The sequence below is a fragment of the Pan paniscus genome, chromosome 5 (genome assembly GCF_029289425.2).
Source record: "Pan paniscus chromosome 5, NHGRI_mPanPan1-v2.0_pri, whole genome shotgun sequence".
NCBI lineage: Eukaryota > Metazoa > Chordata > Mammalia > Primates > Hominidae > Pan > Pan paniscus.
The window spans coordinates 28,664,999-28,683,537 of record NC_073254.2 but is presented as its reverse complement, the minus strand read 5'-3'; positions in this window follow the sequence as shown (position 1 = coordinate 28,683,537).

Below are 18,539 nucleotides of genomic sequence, written 5' to 3'. Positions count from 1 at the left end.
CCCCTTAATGTTGTTTTCATCTTCTTCTTTTTTTTAAAGGTGGAAGAGTGTGTGTGTTGTGTGTGTGTGTGTTAGAGAGAGAGAGAGGGAAAAGGTATATTAGTTTTCTAGGGCTGCTGAAACAAATTGCTACAAACGATGTAGCTAAAACAACAAATTTATTCTTAAAGTTCTAGAAGCTAGAACTCCAAAAATCAAAGTTTCAGCAGGGTCATGTTCTCTCTCCGAAGGTTCTAGGGAAAATTTCATTGTTGCCTGTCTAGTTCTGGTGCCTCCAGGCATCCCTTGGCTTGTGGCAGCCTCACTCCAATCTCTGGCTTCGTCTTCACATGGCCCTCTCCTCTGTGTGCCCCTATCTTCTCTTCTATCTCTTATACCGATACTTGTCATTGGATTTAGGGTCAACCTGAATAATCCAGGATGATCTCATCTTGAGATTTTTTTTTTTTTTTTTTTTGAGATGCAGTCTCGTACTGTTGCCTGGGCTAGAGTGCAGTGGCACAATCTCAGCTCACTGCAACCTCTGCCTCCCAGGTTCAAGCGATTCTCTTGCCTCAGCCTCCCTAGTAGCTGGGACTACAGGCATCCGCCATCACGCCCAGCTAACTTTTTGTATTTTTAGTAGAGACGGGATTTCACCATGTTGGCCAGGCTGGTCTCAAACTCCTGACTTTATGATTTGCCCGCCTCGGCCTCCCAAAGTGTTGGGATTACAGGCGTGAGCCACCGAGCCCAGCCTTTCTTAATTATATCTGAAAAGACTCTTTTTCCAAATAAAATTACAGTCACAGGTTCCTAGTGGATGTGTTTTTTGTTGGGGAGGAGGACACCATTCAACCCACTGCAGAAGACCAAAAGACAGCAATGAAATGATAAACTGTTTAAGGTCCAGGAATAAGGAACTGGGGTTCATGGGAAAGCTCTTCCATTTTAGGGATATGTGTCCAGCCCCTCCTTATCTCCACACAGCACATGCCAGGCGGGCCTCCATACCATTGCCTCTCTTGGAATCTCTGGTCTGGGTCAGGTGGGGGCATTGGGACCAAGAGGAGATAGCTGTGCTCTCCCCAGGGCTTTGTACCAAGAGCATGCCTCTGTTTAGTGGCACACAACGGAAGCATCAGTGTTAGTAAGGAGTAAGAAATGACTTATCTTTCTTAAAATAAAAAAAATCAATTGCCTGTAAGGAAGCCAAGGCCTGTTTCTCCAGGACCAGCTCTTTAAATGCATACGACTCTCTTGAGGATAATTAAAAGTCCTTTGTAAATTTTGAAGAGCTATATAAACATAAGACTTCTTCATATCATCACCATCATTATTCCAAGGAAATAAACTCTAATGACAGCAAGTACCTTCTGTATATTGAACACATTCCACATACTGCACATGGACATGCATCACGCTCCACATTTTACTCCCATAGCCTCAGTTAGTCTCATGTCTCATTTTTCCTTTTTTTTTTTTTTTTTGACAGGGTCTCACTCTGTCATCTAGGCTGGAGTACAGTGGTAAAATCATGCCTCACTGCAGCTGTGACCTGTCGGGCTCAGGCAATTTTCCCACCTCAGCAATTCTCCCACCTCAGCCTGTAGTTGAGACTACAGGCATGCACCACACTCAGCTAATTTTTTGCTTTCTGTTTTTTGTAGAGGTTTTGTCATGTTGCCCAGGCTGGTCTCGAACTCCTGGGCTCAAGCGATTCTCCCACCTCTTTGTAATACCAAAATGCTGGGATTACAGGCTTGAGCCACTGTACCCAGCCTCATTTTCCTTATTTTTTAAATGGAAATGAAAACACCTCCTTCTCCAGTTATTCTGAAAATCACGTAAGTAAAACAGCTTACCCAAGGTCATACAACCAGAGAATGATACACTGGGGACTCAAATCCAGATTTTTCTGATTCCAAAACTGCTGAGCTGAAATCCAGTGTTTTTTTCCCATTTGTGTGACTTTTTAAAAGGGGTAGTTTCTGCCACAGGGGCCAGGGATGGGGGGTGGGGGGGGTGCTTTTTGGCACTCTTGGAAATTATCTTCTCCTTTCTTCACCTGTGCAGACTTGCAAGCACCTTTTAGAAAAATGAGGGACAGGTGGATCCTCAGAGGGTTAGACTTGGTGTGGAATGGCCTATTCTGGGCTAAGGAACTGGGCATTTTCTGACTTTCTGATCCCAAGTCTCTAAGCTATGGTTCTGCTGTACCTCAAATAGATCTTGTGGAAAACCACAGGACTATAGCATCAGGCTGCTCTTCTGCAGGTATTTATGGAAATCCCGGTAGAGGAAGGATGCCTTCATGGAGGTTCAACCTGGCTGGGGAGAGAGAAATCTGAGCATAATCAGAAGAGTGTAAAATCGAGTGTTAGTAGGAGAGCAAACTGTAAGTAACAGGGTGCCAGGGAAGTGGACAATCAGAAAGATGTAAGGATGTGCTTTGTTCAAGTCATAGCTCTGGTCCACCCACCTCCGTGAAACTGACTTCAGGCCTGCGGCTGGCCCCCTTTCTGATGTCAGGAGGCAGGAATGACGTCCTGTCTCCTTTCGCCAAGAATCTGAGCCAGTGACTGTAGGGTAGTACTGTGAGCACACGGAAGCATGAAGAGTGGCTCCATGGATCTGCCTGACACCGAGGTGTCCCAGACTCCTCCACCCTTCAAGGCTCACATGCTCAATAATGCCCTGAAAACAGCGGTCCAAGCCCGGTACTCCTGGGACTCCCCCAGGAATGCTGTCCTCACTGTGAGGGTCACCTCATCAGCCATCTGGCTCTCTGCCCAAGCTTGAACCCTGCACTACTTGTTAGTTCTAATTATAGATTGTAATGATTAAGTTTTGATGACATAAATACGTTTTGATGGGGATAACAGGAGGTTTGGCTACTCTTGGAGCCCAGGGGACAAGCCTTCTTCAAGGTCCCCACTAGACACCATTCTCTGTGGTCACAGTGAAGAGGCCAACTCGGCTCCCAAAGAACCATGTCTCTCCAACTTTGAGTCCAGGCAGATATTTTCTGAGGCTCCCATAGAAGAAGAAAAAAAAGTTGTTTCTAGGAGAAAAATCATCTGAGATGTGCAATTCTGCCCTCAATGAAGACATATTAATTTCACAAAATTTGTATATCCTTGTTGTCTTAAACCACTCTATTCCAGAAGATGGTCTGGGGTATACGCGTTTCATAACCCAAAGGTTTATTAAAGTGTTATTCTGCAATTAATGATGCCTGTCCTCTATCTCTAAAGAAACAGACACATAATAGGCAGGTTTGGAAAGAGCAGTTCCTTCCTATGTTGATTTTTTTTTAGGAAAAAAAATAAAAAGAACTAGAGCCATAAGAAAAGAGTAAATAAATGGAAAGAAAGAAGAATGGAGGGAGGGGGAAGGAAATAAGAGGGGGAGGGAGAAAGCCTCCTTAGATGCTGGCTTTTCAAACCATTAGCTGTCAGCTTAGTTACAACTCCTTAAAGCCCCGGTTCCCTCATCGTCTTGGGGACAGATTAGAAAAAAAGAAAAACTTCATCCCTGAGAAGTGCAAATTCTCTATGAGACCTTTGAGGTATCTGAATAAGGTTAAAAAGAATGTGTCTATCTAAAAACTCCTTAATTCCTCCAAGACATGGAGTGTTCGCTACACCAGGTGGCTGGTTGTACCTGATACAGTGGCATAGACCTCACAGTTAACTGTTCCTCATCGTGAGTAATTTTCTTTTAAATTAAGAATTTAAGGCATGCAATGATCCAATTGCGATGGCTTTCTCTTAAAGATAATATCCCTTAAAATGGCATTACAAATTAGGAATCTAATTTGTAGCAATATTTTTAAAAATTAAACTTCTACACTCAAAATTAGCATCTTCTTACATTAAACTATCAAATGTGACTCAGCTTAATCTTGGCTCACTGGTTTACGTTATTATCCCGAATCTTTAGATCTGTAATTTCTTAGTAGTACCATTTCTTTGAGGCTCCATAGATTTATATGTTTAAGAAAAGAATGAAAGGAAAAGGGAAGTGAAGGAAAGGGAAGCGAAGAGAAGGGAAAGGAAGGGTGAGAGGAGAAAAAAAGAAGAAAAGGAAAATAAATGGAAAGAGAAAAGAAAAAGCAGAAAAGAAAGGAGAAACAAAAAGAAAAGAAAAAAGCCTCTTGATTTAGTAGGGTGCTATGTTACTTCTGCTTCCAAGTCCTACCAATTAGCTCCAGCACATGGTTTTTCTTGGCAGCTTTCTGCTTCCCATCCCAGATGGTATGGAAAAGTCTGGCTGCTGACTTTCTGGCTCTTCATTCCTACTTCCTCTCCACACAGCTAATTTAAGAAAGTCTACACGATACCAGGACAACTGTCGGCCCTGCCTCATTTCCCCTGCCTCTGCCTTCTTCAGCCACCCACAGCCACAGCCGCGGCTGCCCCCCTCTAGCACCTGAGCCTGATTTGACAGCAACAGGAAATAAATCAGCATCCTTGGCCACATGGCGTGGAATTCAGCTGCACCCCCTTCCCCATGAGGATCGAGTGACCCATATATACTTCTGGGCTCCGGCAAGCTCCAGCTGCCCATGGGCATTTTCTTTGCTGCCAACCATATCTGGGTGCTAGTCAACGAGGCAAGACCTACAAGCTTTCATACTGAGCATGCCTCGCCCTTCCAGTGTGGGTCCACTCCATGGACCGAGGCTACTGCCTGGGCCTGATTAGCAGGACAGTCCTAGTATCTACTGTTCATAGCCATATCCTGGTTCTTCCCACCACGCCCCATGGGGGGACCACTCATTTCTCAATGCCTATCGAGGATAGGCAGGATTTAACAGGCCACATATGTGGACCCCATTATGATTATAGGCCCTACTGGGGCCAGCATCTCTGCCTGGACATACTCCTAATCCACATGCTCACTTCCTGCACTTGGCTTTCGGAACGCATGTGGAGGCAATGAGACAGGAACTCCCTACTGATGGCTGATGTGACAGAACCCCACTGCTGCCAGGGAACAGCCAGGCACCCTGCAGTTGCTGGGTACTCAGGAACTCAGCTGTAACTGGGCCAGGAGTAGAACCTGCTCAGGTCAAAGGAGCCTTTGTGAAATTCAGCTCTGACCTATCACTCCCCTGCTCCATGATTTCTGATGCTTTCTTATTGCCTGCAAAATAGCTTGACCCACAAATTCCCTTACAATCTGGGATCATGGTTTTCCAGCTTCACTTCCCAATGCACCCCTATACAAGTCCTTCCTCCAACCACCCAGAGACTAGCAACTATTCCTTGCACACACCAGGAACTTCGGTAGCTTTGGGCCCTTGTCCATCTCTGTGTACTCCCAGAATCCTGTTCCTGTGTCTTAGCACATTTCATTGTAATTAGCTGTTTACCTGCCTGGATTTTTGATGTCCTCAAAGACACATTCAGTCTCTTAATCATCTTTCCATTGCCAATCTCTGCAAAGTAGTGGGAACACTGTAAGCCTTCAATGCATATTTGTTTTTAAAAAGTTGGTCCAGAAAGTTGATTACCCACGTCAAAGATGAGGGCTTAGGGTGTGAACCATGGTCAGGAATGAACAAGGAGACACAAGTTCAGAAAGTCATAATGAAGCTGCAGAAATCACGAAGGGCTTCATCAAGAAAATCACATTTGCATTGTGCCCTGGAGGACGATGAGATTTCAGCAGGTAGAGATGTGGAGGGTATTGCTGTGGTAGAACTCCTTAAGGAAAAGCAGAGAAGTGGGAAGGTGCAGAGAATGTTCAGGAAGAGTGGATACAGTTTTCCTAGAACAGAGACTAAGTGAAGGTGGGGTGGAGCAGGTGCTGGGAAGGCAGCAGGGGCCAGATCATTGCAAGTGGCAACGCCAGCCTCAGCGCCATGGGTGTTTTCAGATGCTGTGGTAAGCCGTGGGAGGTGGTCTATGTGAAAGGGTTGGGGAGTGATGTAATGATTGAGGTTGGGCTGTCACTTCTGCCTTTGCCAGGAAAGTTATTAGAGTGAGGTTGCTAATGTGGCAGTTGTGAGGGGTGAGCTCACTGACGCAAGAGTGAATTAAACATTCGGGATGGGCCCGGGAAGCCACCTTCACTATCATTCATTGCCAAACCCTAAACGGGGCCACAGATCTGACTGCTTCAGTTTCACTTATTGGTGTCATTTAGATACTGTCTGATAGAGGAAGTAGAGGAAAATATTTCAAAAGCTGAAAGACCAAGACAATGGCTATGCCTTAGTCTTGGCAGCAAATGCAAGCGAACCCAAAGATGGGCAGGATGTCATCAAGTTAGTCCTCAGTGTGAGTAGAAAGGCTGTGCTCAGGCTGCTGGGGCTGCGGTGCACACCTTAGCAGGGACCCGAGGGCTGAGCTTTCAAAGGCCCCTCTTCCGGAGGCTGAGGATCAGTCTGTCCTACAGCCCTGCACTTCCAGCCTCTGCAACACTCCTGTCAGTGTCTGCAGAAACCTCAGGGAAAGGAAGAGCCGGGGCCCCTGTAAAGAAAGCACTCACTGAGAGGCAGAGGGCTCGCAAATAGGGCTGCTGCCTACTTTGTTCTTCTAACTCCTTCCCTTCCCCACCCTTCATTGTTTTTCTTCCCTTAGTTCAGTCTCAGATATGATTGTGAATGCAGAGCTCCAAACAATGCCCTTTTCAAGTGATTTGCCTCAGCCTGGAGCATCCAGGGAAGAGCAGATCCCCATCCCACCACTCAACAGCTCCCCTACTTTCCCCAAGCCTCACTCACCACAGCTGTTAGCAATGCGGTCCCCATGGCCTCCCATCTAAGGCCTATACCTTCTCTGCAGATCAGACTGAGAGCTCCTGCAGGCAGGAGCTGGGCAGGCTTGTTTTCTGGGCTCCCCACTCCTGATTAGTATGGTCTTCAGGCACTGGTGGTCCAGTTTTATGGACCAGGGTGAGATGCAGGCAGAAGTGTGCAGGCATTTGCATAAAGCTCTGCACATAGAACACTCAGCACCGCTGTTTTGGGATCTAGGACAAAGCCTGCCCCACCGTGTACAGCCCCAGGGAGCAAAATGGCAGCGTGGTGCTCCACTCTATCCCGGTTTTATTCCCAGCTGGGTTCTGAAGCCCCGGCTGCAGCCAGTTTGATATGATTGAAGCAGAGCTTCAGGGAGGAGAAAGGAGGCAGAGGACTAAATATCCCATAATATTTCTTTCATTAAAGTCTTTCAATGAGGAAAAAATCAACAAAATGGTTTTTCCATTTTGAAAAAGAAAAAGACAAAGACAAACCCAGCAGGAGATTGAGAAAATGAATGAAAGGCTTATTAAGCAGGGAAGTATTTTGTTTACTTCCTGCAGGCTGCATTCCACAATTACTACCTTTCTTCTATTAACAAAAATCACGGCCAAATGATGGGATAAATTGTCTGCCTGAGCCTCGTAAGGATTTACTGAGGCAAAACCTCAAAAAAAGAGCATGTGGCGGGGTGCTGCTTCTTCCAGCAACACTGTAGGTGGCAGGTGATTCCAAGGGCTATGCTGATCCCACTGCCCAAGATAAAGCATTTGGGACATTACAGCCTCCCTCCATCGAAACGAAAATAATGAAGACTGATGAAAAAACAACAGCAACAACAACACTGTATTTTGACCCTTAAGAGCCAAGGAGGTGCCGGGCACGGTGGCTCACGCCTGTAATCCCAGCACTTTGGGAGGCCGAGATGGGTGGATCACCTGAGGTCAAGAATTGGAGGCCAGCCTGGCCAACATGGTGAAACCCCATCTCTACTAAAACTACAAAAATTAGCTGAGCATGGTGGCAGGTGCCCGCAATCTCAGCTACTCAGGAGGCTGAGGCAGGAGAATTGTTTGAATCTGGGAGGTAGAGGTTACAGTGAGCCGAGATCATGCCACTGTACTCCAGCCTGGGTGACAGAGAAAGACTCCGTCTTCAAAAAAAAAAAAAGAGCCAAAGAGGGATGCCTACCTTGTGAGCAGTAAGGCCACACTGGCTCTGCCATTCTGAAGCCAGGAGCTCCTGGGGCCACACTCTGAGGACGGCCCATCCTGGGTGCTAGAACAAGAGAAGCGGACCCTCCCCAAGGTCTGCCATTCACTGCACTACCCGATTCAATCCTCACTCCAGTTCGTTCTCACACTGCTATACAGATACTACCAGAGACTAGGTGATTTTTAAAGAGAAGAGGTTTAATTGACTTACAGTGCCACATGGCTGCGGAGGCCTCAGGAAACTTAAAATCGTAGCAGAAGGTGAAGGGGAAGCAAGGCACATCTTACATGGCAGCAGGAGAGAGACAGCATAGGGGAAGCTGCCACTTTTAAACCATCAGATTTCGTGAGAATTCCCTCACTATCACAAGAACAGCACAGGCGAAACTGCCCCCATGACCCAATCACCTCCCACCAGGTCCCTCCCTCCAAACGTGGGGATTCCAATTCGAGATGAGATTTGGGTGGGAACACAGAGTCAAACCATATCAATGATTATCTCCATTCTTCAGATAAGAAAACAGAAGTCCAGAGAGGTTAAGTAACCTATCCAAACTCACACAGCTAGTAGAATTTGAAGTCAGGCCTGTCTGAGACCAAGGCTTGAGGCTCTGACCTTTTTCAAGCCCTGCCAGTTGCTCACTTCAGGGTGAGGGACCAAGGGGAGGAATATCAAAAGCTAGAGCCTAAGTATTGGGGGAAAGCATGGACACAAACCATATCCTACCCACAATTCCAGAGATATCCCAACCCAAACCCCACCTCTCCCAGAACTCTCAGGAATGATCCCATATCCTATAGATCCATCCAGCCATGGATAAGCTTTTGCCCCAATATTCTGGATTATTACAAATATAAAACAGAAACATCAGGCCTCATGACTAGCAGCTAAGACAACAAAATTAATCTTCATGGCCTCTTCCTTTCCCTCCTTTTTGGTCTGTATTGGAACGAGCAGGAGGAAAGGCAAGCATATTTACTAATGATGGTGTGTTTCTTCACCTACTCTATTATTCTGTATTCAGCTACCTGGAAGGTTAAAGGGGTGAGAAATGTCAGGGACAAAGTAAGTATAAGAGGATGGCATTTTCAAATGTCTAATCATTTTTGAAAACCAGTTGCAATGTCCAGTGCATAGACCTACATGCCTTTGCTACACTGCACCACACACTCCATTCCCGGAAACCTCTACCCAGAGACTGGCAAAGCTTGGTCTCAGCTTGGTGACCTACTGGGCTGCCCCAAGAGGGAGAAACACCTTCTCCCACATTGCACAAAATACTCACTGTTAATGGTGTGCCCAATTTGACACAAAGGATTTATGTAAGAAATCAGACTTAATGGCTGGGTATGGTGGCTTACGCCTGTAATCCCAGCAGTTTAGGAGGCCAAGATGGGCAGATTGCTTGAGCTTAGGAGTTCAAGACCAGCCTGGGCAACATAGCGAAACCCCATCTTTACAAAAAAAAAAAATACAAAAGATTAGCTGGGTGTGATGGTGTGTGCCTGTGGTCCCTGCTACTTAGGGGGCTAAGACAGGAGGATCACTGAAGCCCAGGAGGTGGAGGCTGCAGTGAGCTGTGATTGTGCCACTGTACTCCAGCCTGGGTGACAGAGTGAGAGAGGAAGGAAGGAGGGAGGGAGAGGGAGGGGAGGGGAGGGAAGGAGGGAGGGAGGGGAGGGGAGGGAAGGAGGGAGGGAGAGGAGGGGAGGGAGGGAAGGGGAGGGGAAGGTTAACTAACACAAGGTCTCACACTTAGCATTTTTGTTTTCATTGGTCGAAGGAGTAATGAAACATGGTTTCCTCATTTGTGTGATTAAACCCTAGCAAAACTTCTTTGTAATCTGTCTCCTGTATGACTTTCCAAAAGCTTTGAGAGAAGGCTCCAATGATGCCAAACCTTTCATCAACTGTCTCGGGCATTGGTTATACAGTGCTTGGCAGGCTTTGTTCGGCAGGGTGGGTGGGAAGACAAACAGTGGCTTCTCCTTCCTGGGGGCAGTGGAGTGTCAGGATGGCTCAGTAGCTGGCTGTACTTCCACCAAAGACCAAAGCCATAAAAAGTCACCTTGCCTCTGTATGCCATTCATCCCAAATAAGAAAACACAGACTCTGGGAAAACCAACTACAGAAAACCTCTCCGAATGCACAGAACCAAGAAACATACCTCCTTCTGAGCAGCCATATCTTATCTGGTGGTAAGCTCAGCTGCTCCTGCAGTCCTGCACGCTGCCTCTGCTTCTTTCCAGTGAAAACATACTAGGACACAGTGATGCTCTCTCCCTGCTATACATTCAAAAAATTAAAAGAGCACCAAAGAAAGGAGAATTTTGGAAAGGAAGTAAGCAGCTGTCAGAATAAATTTATATGAGACAAACACTCAAATATTGATCTACTCCCAAGATTTCCAAAACCTATCTATAAGCCTGCAGTTGAATTGCTTGTGAAAGCTTTTTGCACAAATAAGCGCTGAGTAGGAATGTCAGTTGGCAGTAGAAAAAGATCCTTAAGAGACAAACGATGATCTACAGATAGACAGAAATAATTCACAGCACTATTTTTATTAGAACTTACCCTATGCAGCCCTCCTTGAGTCAGTTGGTGAGGAAGTGGATTGCAGTATTTATTTGTGGCAGACACACACTTTTGGTTTGCACTGCATGACCTTTTTTTTGGGAAATGCCCCTCTCCACCCTCTGTGATTTCCTGGAGCTGTTGTTCCTGGGACTTTACCCTCTATGTCCAGCAGTGAGCACAGACTGCGTCCTTGTTGTCTAAGGGAGGCAGCTTCTGAGTGTGCCCCACAGGGGTCCTGCCTCCTCGCATTCACACCCTTGTGGAGCCCCTGCCTACAATTGACCACAGCTGCTCTAAAGTGACCAATAATGGCAGAAAGGATGGTATGTCATTTTCAAGGTTAGGTTTTACAAGACTGCAGCTCTACGATGGGTTCTCCTTGTCTCTTCTCTTTCCCTCTTGGATATGCCATTCTGGAAAATGCCAGCTGCCATTTGAAGAGGACACTCAGGCAGCCTGTGAAGAGGCCACATGGCAAGGTGCCCAATAGCCAGTGAGGAACTGAGGCCTGAAAGCAGCCATGTCGGTGAGTGTGGACGAGATCTTCCAGCCCCCATTGAGCCTTGAGAAGCAGCCCTGGCCAACAGCTTGACTGCAGCCTCATGACAGGCCCTGAGCCAGAACCACCCAACTAAGCTGCTCACAGATTCCTGACCAGAGAAATTGGTTTAGGTTATACATATTTGAAGTTGCTAAGTTTTGGAGTAATTTGCTCAGGAGCAATAACTATACATTGACCAATCACACTCTGGCAAAGCCCTTTACACATTAAAGACTGTGATTGGCTCAGGGGTGGAAACATAAGCCCAGCAGAGCTCATCAGAATCCTTTTCAGGAATTGATATAGACACTAGGTGATAGAGAATCAGGCCATCTTCTCTGGGATCACAACCGTGGGTATAAAGTCAGCCTAGAGTTGTGGCTCTCAATTAGAGGCCATACTGCCTCCCTAAGGGGCATTTGGAAATGTGGGGGACGTATTTAGTCCCAATGTATGAAGGCGCTGCTGGCATTTGATACCCGGAAGCCGGGGATGCTATATATCCTGCAATGTATGGGACAGTCCCACATAACAAAAAAGTATCCATTCCACATGTCGTTAGCATTCACAATGGGAAACCCTGGCATAGGACCTTCTGTGGCTTTATTATTAGTCCATATGGAGAGAGCTTTCATGAGAATGACACAAATCTAGGTGACAGAAGAACCAAGACACACTGAAAGATCAAGCCCCCATGATAGAATGTGAATCCCTGCATAGACATGCCTGAAGCTAGAACTACCCTTAGAATGTCCCAATTTTCACGAGCCCAAATATTTTCTCTCATGCTTAAAACCAGTTAAATTGGTGTAATGGACTGAATGTTTATTCCTCCCCAAATTCGTTATGTTGAAAGCCCAACACCCACAGTAATGGCATTAGAGCATTAGAAGGCCCTTTGGGAGGTGATTAGGTCATGACATTGGAGCCCTCAGGAATGGGATTCATGACCCTATAAAAGGGGTTCCAGAGAGTTCCTTGCCTTTTCCCCCACAATGGTATGGTGGAGGTTATCATCTATGGACCAAGGAGGTAGCCTTACCTTAGATGCCAAACCTGCTAGCACTTTGACCCTGGACTCCTAACCCTCCGGAGCCGTGAAAAATGTTTATAAGCCACCCAGTCTGTTATTTTATCATAGAAGCCCCAGAGCCATAACTATTTCACCATCCAACTACGTGTAGAATTGATAGGTCCTTGATCTTACTGACTTAAAGAATAAAACCACAGATCCTCACAGTGAGTATTACAGTTTTTAGAGGCAGCGTGCTAAGCATTCAGTTCCTTCTAACGTTTGTATGTGTTCAGTTTTTTCCTTGTCTGTGGGTTCACGATCTTACTGGTGTTAACAGTGAAGCTACAAACTTTCCCAGTGTTACAGCTCAATAAAGGCAGTATAGACCTAAAGCGTGAACACCAGCAAAACTTTTTGCACAGCAAAAGAACTAAAGCTTCCTCAACATGAAGCAACACTTAAAGCAGGTTACTACTGCTTGCTCTGGCAGCCTGCTTTTATTCTCTTATCTGGCCCCACCCACATCCTGCTGATTGGCCCATTTTACAGAGAGCCCATTGGTCTGTTTTACAGAGAGCTGATTGGTCTGTTTTGACAGGGTGCTGATTGGTGCATTTACAATCCCTGAGCTAGACACAAAAGTTCTCCACCTCCCCTCTAGATTAGCTGGATAACAGAGTGTGGACTGGTGCATTCACAAATCCTGAGCTAGACACAGAGTGCTGGTTGGTGTGTTTACAAACCTTGAGCTAGATACAGAGTGCCGATTGGTGTAGTTACAATCCCTTAGCTAGACTTAAAGATTCTCCAAGTCCCCACCATTCTCAGGAACCCAGCTGGTTTCACCCGGTGGATCTCGCACTGGGGCCGCAGTGCCTGTTAGTCCTGAGCTCTGCGCCCGCACTCCTCAGCCCTTAGGCCATCAATGGGACTGGCCGCTGTGAAGCAGGGAGCGGTGCTCATCAGGGAGGCTCGGGCCACGCAGGAGCCCACGGCGAAGGGTGGGGGGAGGCTCAGGCATGGGGGGCTGCAGGTCCAGAGCTGTGCCCCGCGGGGAGGCAGCTAAGGCCCGGCGAGAAATTGAGCACAGCAGCTGCTGGTCCAGGTGCTAAGCCCCTCACTTCGCGGGGCTTGCGGGCCGGCCGCTCCGAGTGCGGGGCCCGACGAGCCCATCCCCACCGGAACTCGTGCTGGCCTGCAAGTGCCGCGCGCAGCCCCGGTTCCCGCCCGCGCCTCTCCCTCCACACCTCCCTGCAAGCTGACGGAGCCGGCTCTGGCCCTGGCCAGCCCAGAAAGGGGCTCCCACAGTGGAGCGGTGGGCTGAAGGGCTCCTCAAGCACGGCCAGAGTGGGCGCCAAGGCCAAGGAGGCGCCGAGAGCGAGCGAGAGCTGTGAGGGCTGCCAGGGCTGCCAGCATGCTGTCACTTCTCAAAACCATCCATTCATTCAAACAATGTTTATTGAGCCTTGACTATGTGTAAGGCGCTGGTTTATATCCTGAAGATACATAGTTAAAAAAGACATTCCAGAATGACAAAGAATTAACTAGCAATTACAATACAAGATACTCTCCACGCTGCCCTTTAATGCTATGGAAATACAAAAGAGGAACATCAGCTCAGTCTAATGGTAGGAGGTAGTCAGGGAAGATCTCAGATTAAAAAAAAAAAAGGAAATTGATAACTTATAAAAGATTGTCCAGAAATGCCAGCAAAAAGAGTAGAGGAGTCTTGTTTGATAAACAAGTGACTCGTTGCCCAGGCCAAAGCTTTTAATATATACTACTTCTGGCTATTGAGACTGAGATCACAGTGATTCAAGAATCACAGGCTATTTGGGAAAACACAGATTAATAAGACAAAGAGGCATTGATCCAATAAACTGTCCCTTATAAAGCACTCGGGTCATGTTCTTTCTCTACTTCCTTATGATCTCTAGTATTTCATCACAAGAAATAAGTCTCTATTATGAAAGGAACTCTGCTTTTTAAAAGTGATGAGGGAGGAAGATATTTTTCCCCCAACCAGACTCAGGTCAGAGCAGTCAAAATCATTTTCGTTTGCTCCTAACATTTTTACATCTCCTTCACCAGTACACAGAGTTACAAGAGGGGAACTCCACACTATTAATTAGTGCTGTTGCAATCACACTATTTCATAGCACCAGAAAGGATATAAACAGTCCTCTGTGTCAGGGAGGCTCTCAGTCTCCAGTGAGCACTGGGGTCTAGGGTATACGTGGATAAAGGAGTAGCCACTGAATTTCTTTCCAGATATCTCTAAACATTTCCCAACTAGCTCCCCTAACCCTGAAATTCACACGCCATCAATCGATCACATTATAATATCGACTAAGGCATTATTCCAGGCATATAGGAAAACAGAGGGAAAGAGACACAGTCCTTGTTCTCAAGGAAGCTACAATCTAATTGAGGAGACACTCAAGAAGTGACAAGAATTCACTGTCACAGAGCTGGCTGAACTGCAACAGAAGACTGAATAGGAGGCGGTTCACAGATACCTGCCTGGGCCCTGCACTGGGCCTGCAGAATGGGTAGTGTTTGATCAAGAAGACAGAAGGAAGAATGCTTTCTTCAATGGAAGTGAATAGAATTCCTTAATAGAATGAGCAGAGCCTGGAGGGAGCCGGCCAAAGCAGCCAGACTGACAGAACAGAGAGCGAGTGCTGGAAAACAGAATCCGGGAAGTGGGGTGAGCCGGACTGGGGACGCAGGGAAAGGCCGGTGTCCAGCTAGCAATCCGTTGATCCCTTGCCTCTCGGCCCCAAATCTGCTCTGTGACAAGAGTTCGGGCGTTTCTCCTTTGCACCAAACACAATATTCAGCTTTGTCAGTAGCGTGCTCTGAGTCTATGCAGGAGGAAGGGGCTTCTCCTCCTGGGTCTGGCTTGCTGCTGTCTTCTCCTGCCTCCAGCTGTATGGCTCTTATCACTGCCCCAGCCGTGTGCCGAGTGTGCAGTCTTCAGGCTCATGGCCCAGCCCCACCTCTTGGCCACCCATGGTGACCACCTCACCACGATGTTCCTAATGTAGGCCTGGCATGCCCCAGTCTTCACTACCCTGCTGGAGAGCAGGCCCCTGACGCCTGCAGCCCTCCATGCACTCTTGCACCAGCCTCAGCCTCTACCCAAGACTGTTGATTTCTCCTTGTCCAGTAACCATGGGCAACCCAGGGAACCTTTCTGCCACCCAGTGGGCTACAACCACACCTCTGATGCAGTCCGGATTCCGGATCTCAGCCTTGAAGAGGGGTCTTCTTTAAACTTGTCCTTCCCCAGATGCTCTCCATCAGCCTCAGGGTCACCTTCAGAGTTTTCTTTACATCTTCTTATCACTTCACTGTTACAGTTAAGTAATCTTTATATTAAACATCCCACATTCAAATTACTGTGTGGTTTCTGTTTCCTGATTGGACCCTGAATGACACGGCCAGGTAGAGAAATCCAGATGATGTGGTAAAGGGGCCAGGCAAGTGGAGGTGTGAATGTGTGTGCTAAAGGCTGGAGTGGAGGTGCTGGACTAGGAGAGCAACAGGTGCCAGAGCTGTTTTGTTCCTGGTCTATCTAATAATCTCAGGAAAATGAAGAAGAGTGGGAGGGATGAGAAAAGGAGAGGAGGAGAGACAGCAGAGGAGTGGAGGAAGAGCAAGAACCACAGTCATGGAGATCTCCTTCATCCAGCGTCCCAGCCACCCGTCCATCCATCACTGGCTCTCAGGAGATGTTTCTGATCCTGCTGACTCCCAGCCTGAGAGCCAGCACAGTGATGTGTTTGAGAATGATGAGCCTGGGAGGAGCTTGGGGAATGGACTGGAGTGAGTGGCTGACATGGTCTGAATGTGTTCCCCAAAGTTTATGTGTTGGAAACTTAATCCCCAATGCAACAGTGTCAGGAGGTGGGGCCTGATGGAGGTTGTGAGGGCTCCACCCTCATGACTGGATCAATGCTGCTATAAAAAGAGCTTGGAGGAGTGGGCTCACTCTCTCACTCTTCTACCATGTGAGGACACAACATTCGTCACCTCTTACCCTTCCACCTTCCACTATGTGAGGACACAGCAAAATGGTCCCCACCAGATATCAACACCTTGATCTTGGATTTATCCCATCCTTGAGAACTGTGGGTACATAAATTTCTGTTCTTTATAAATTAGCCAGTCTGTGATGGTTTATTATAGCAGCACAAAATGGACTAAGATAGTGGCAAATAGGGTGGAGGAAAAAATGCAGAAGTGAGGTTGCCTGTCTGTGGGACCAGACAGTCCAAAGGAAGAATGGACAGGGATTGGTAACAGGCTAGGTCTAAATAACAAAGGATTCTGGGAACAAACAAGCAAACCAAAGAAGTAGATATTTCCAGGAAACCTCCCTTAAGAAAAGAGGAAAGGAGAGGATTGGCCTCTCCCATGTTTGCATTCCTTGGCTAAGTCATTGGCCTTTCTCATCTCAGTTTCTGTACATACACAGTAGGGATACTAACACCTGCTGCAAAGGATGGTCTTGGGATTAAATGGAATGCACTTGGTACTACATCTGGAACTTGGAAATTCTCATCATTTTGGAAAGTGGAGAGCGAAGGCTGGGAGTCCCAGTGGGTGAGCTTAGATCCCGGTGTGGGGCATGTGAGGTTGGGAGGGGCTGCCAACATGAACAGGGCCCCTCACATTCTGGGAAATGAGGAAGCAGCAGGACAGCGTCTGGCTCCTAACACAGGGCAGGAGAATTCCTTGAGTGAAGAGAAGAATTCAAAAAGAAAGAGGGAGGAAATCACACCTTCTCATAACTTTGCTGGAACTAGGGCTTTTAAATTTGAAACTAATCATTGTGTCACATTTATTGATGTTCCTCACTGGTTTCAGCAGGGCAGGTATGTACTGGGCCATTTAAAGTGTATGAGTAGGCTGGGCATGGTGGCTCATGCCGGTAATCCCAGCACTTTGGGAGGCCAAGGCAGGCGGATCACCTGAGGTCAGGAGTTCAAGACCAGCCTGGCCAACATGGTGAAACCCCATCTCTACTAAAAATACAAAAATTAGCCGGGTGTGGTGGTGGCCACCTGTAATCCCAGCTAATTGGGAGGCTGAAGCAGGAGAATCACTTGAACCCGGGAGGCAGATGTTGCAGTGAGCTGAAATGGCGCCACTGTACTCTAGCCTGGGCGACAAGAGCAAGACTCCATCTAAATAAATAAATAAAATAAAATATATGAGTAAATTTTTTTCTTGGAACTGACGTTCCATGAATACATTTTTAAATGGATAATCTGCCTTATGCAGGTACATCAGAGGTCCCCCTTGCTCTGTGTGTACATCAAAAAGTCAGGAGAAAATGCATGTATTACCTTTGTAAGGGACCTTCCCACCTCTAACTTTTTTAAACCTCTGATCTTAGAAAATCCTCTAAAGGTTAATTAAAGCTTTACTTTCTAGCCTCTGGTGTATTGTGCTAAATTTATTTGTTGGTGTGGATGTCAACAGCAACTGATATTTGTGAATAGCTTATGCAATATCAAAGAGTTGAGTAAAAGAAGAGAAAAAACCCTCAAGTACTATATGTCAGGGCTGAATAATTGCTTCACCTTCAATGCTTATTAAAGTAATCTAATTCTACATAAGAAGTACTTTATTAAAAGGCTATAGGTAAATAAATACATTCAAATTATGCAAAATTTCCATTTAAATAAAGCACTTCAGTATTATTCATATTTGTTTATTAGAATACGATTGTGAATCGGTTGGGTCAAGAGTAATTGACAAATATAATGTGATAAAAATGGTTTTATCTTAAAAGTCTGATGAAACCTCTCTCTCACACACACACCTACACACACACACACACACACACACACACACTGCCACCACCACCACCACCTGCCTTCTGATGGGAGGCAGAGCAGACCCATTCATCATACTCCATTATATACATTAACAAAAATGACCAATATATTGGTTAAGAGCTTTAATCTCTTGAACCAGAATTCTGACCTTTATTCAGATTCTAGATCCAATGATGAAGATGAGGAAGAGGATGATAACAATAATAATTTTTCAAAGGTTTAAAAGCAAAACCAGAATTTTTGGGAAGATGCACTCTTAGAATGATTTTCCCTTTGAGAGATAGCCCAATTCAAATTTACTCTAAAAAGAACACCTAATTTCCCAGGAAGAGGTTTATGCTAACTAGAGCCAACACCTTTGGATTATCAATAATTCGTTACCATTAAAAACAAATTTCATTAAATTCCTTCTCCGTCGTTCTGAATTCTCTGCTTCTATTAATTACTTAACGATTGTGCAGTGTATTAGGGACCCCCTTGGAAACAACAGAAGGAATGAAAGAGCCATTTAGCACTTGCTTGCTTGGCTTCTACAGCAGTAGATGAAGTACTTCCCTACAGCAGCGTAGGGAAGTGGAACTCAGCTTAGTGGTGTTGTTGGGAAAT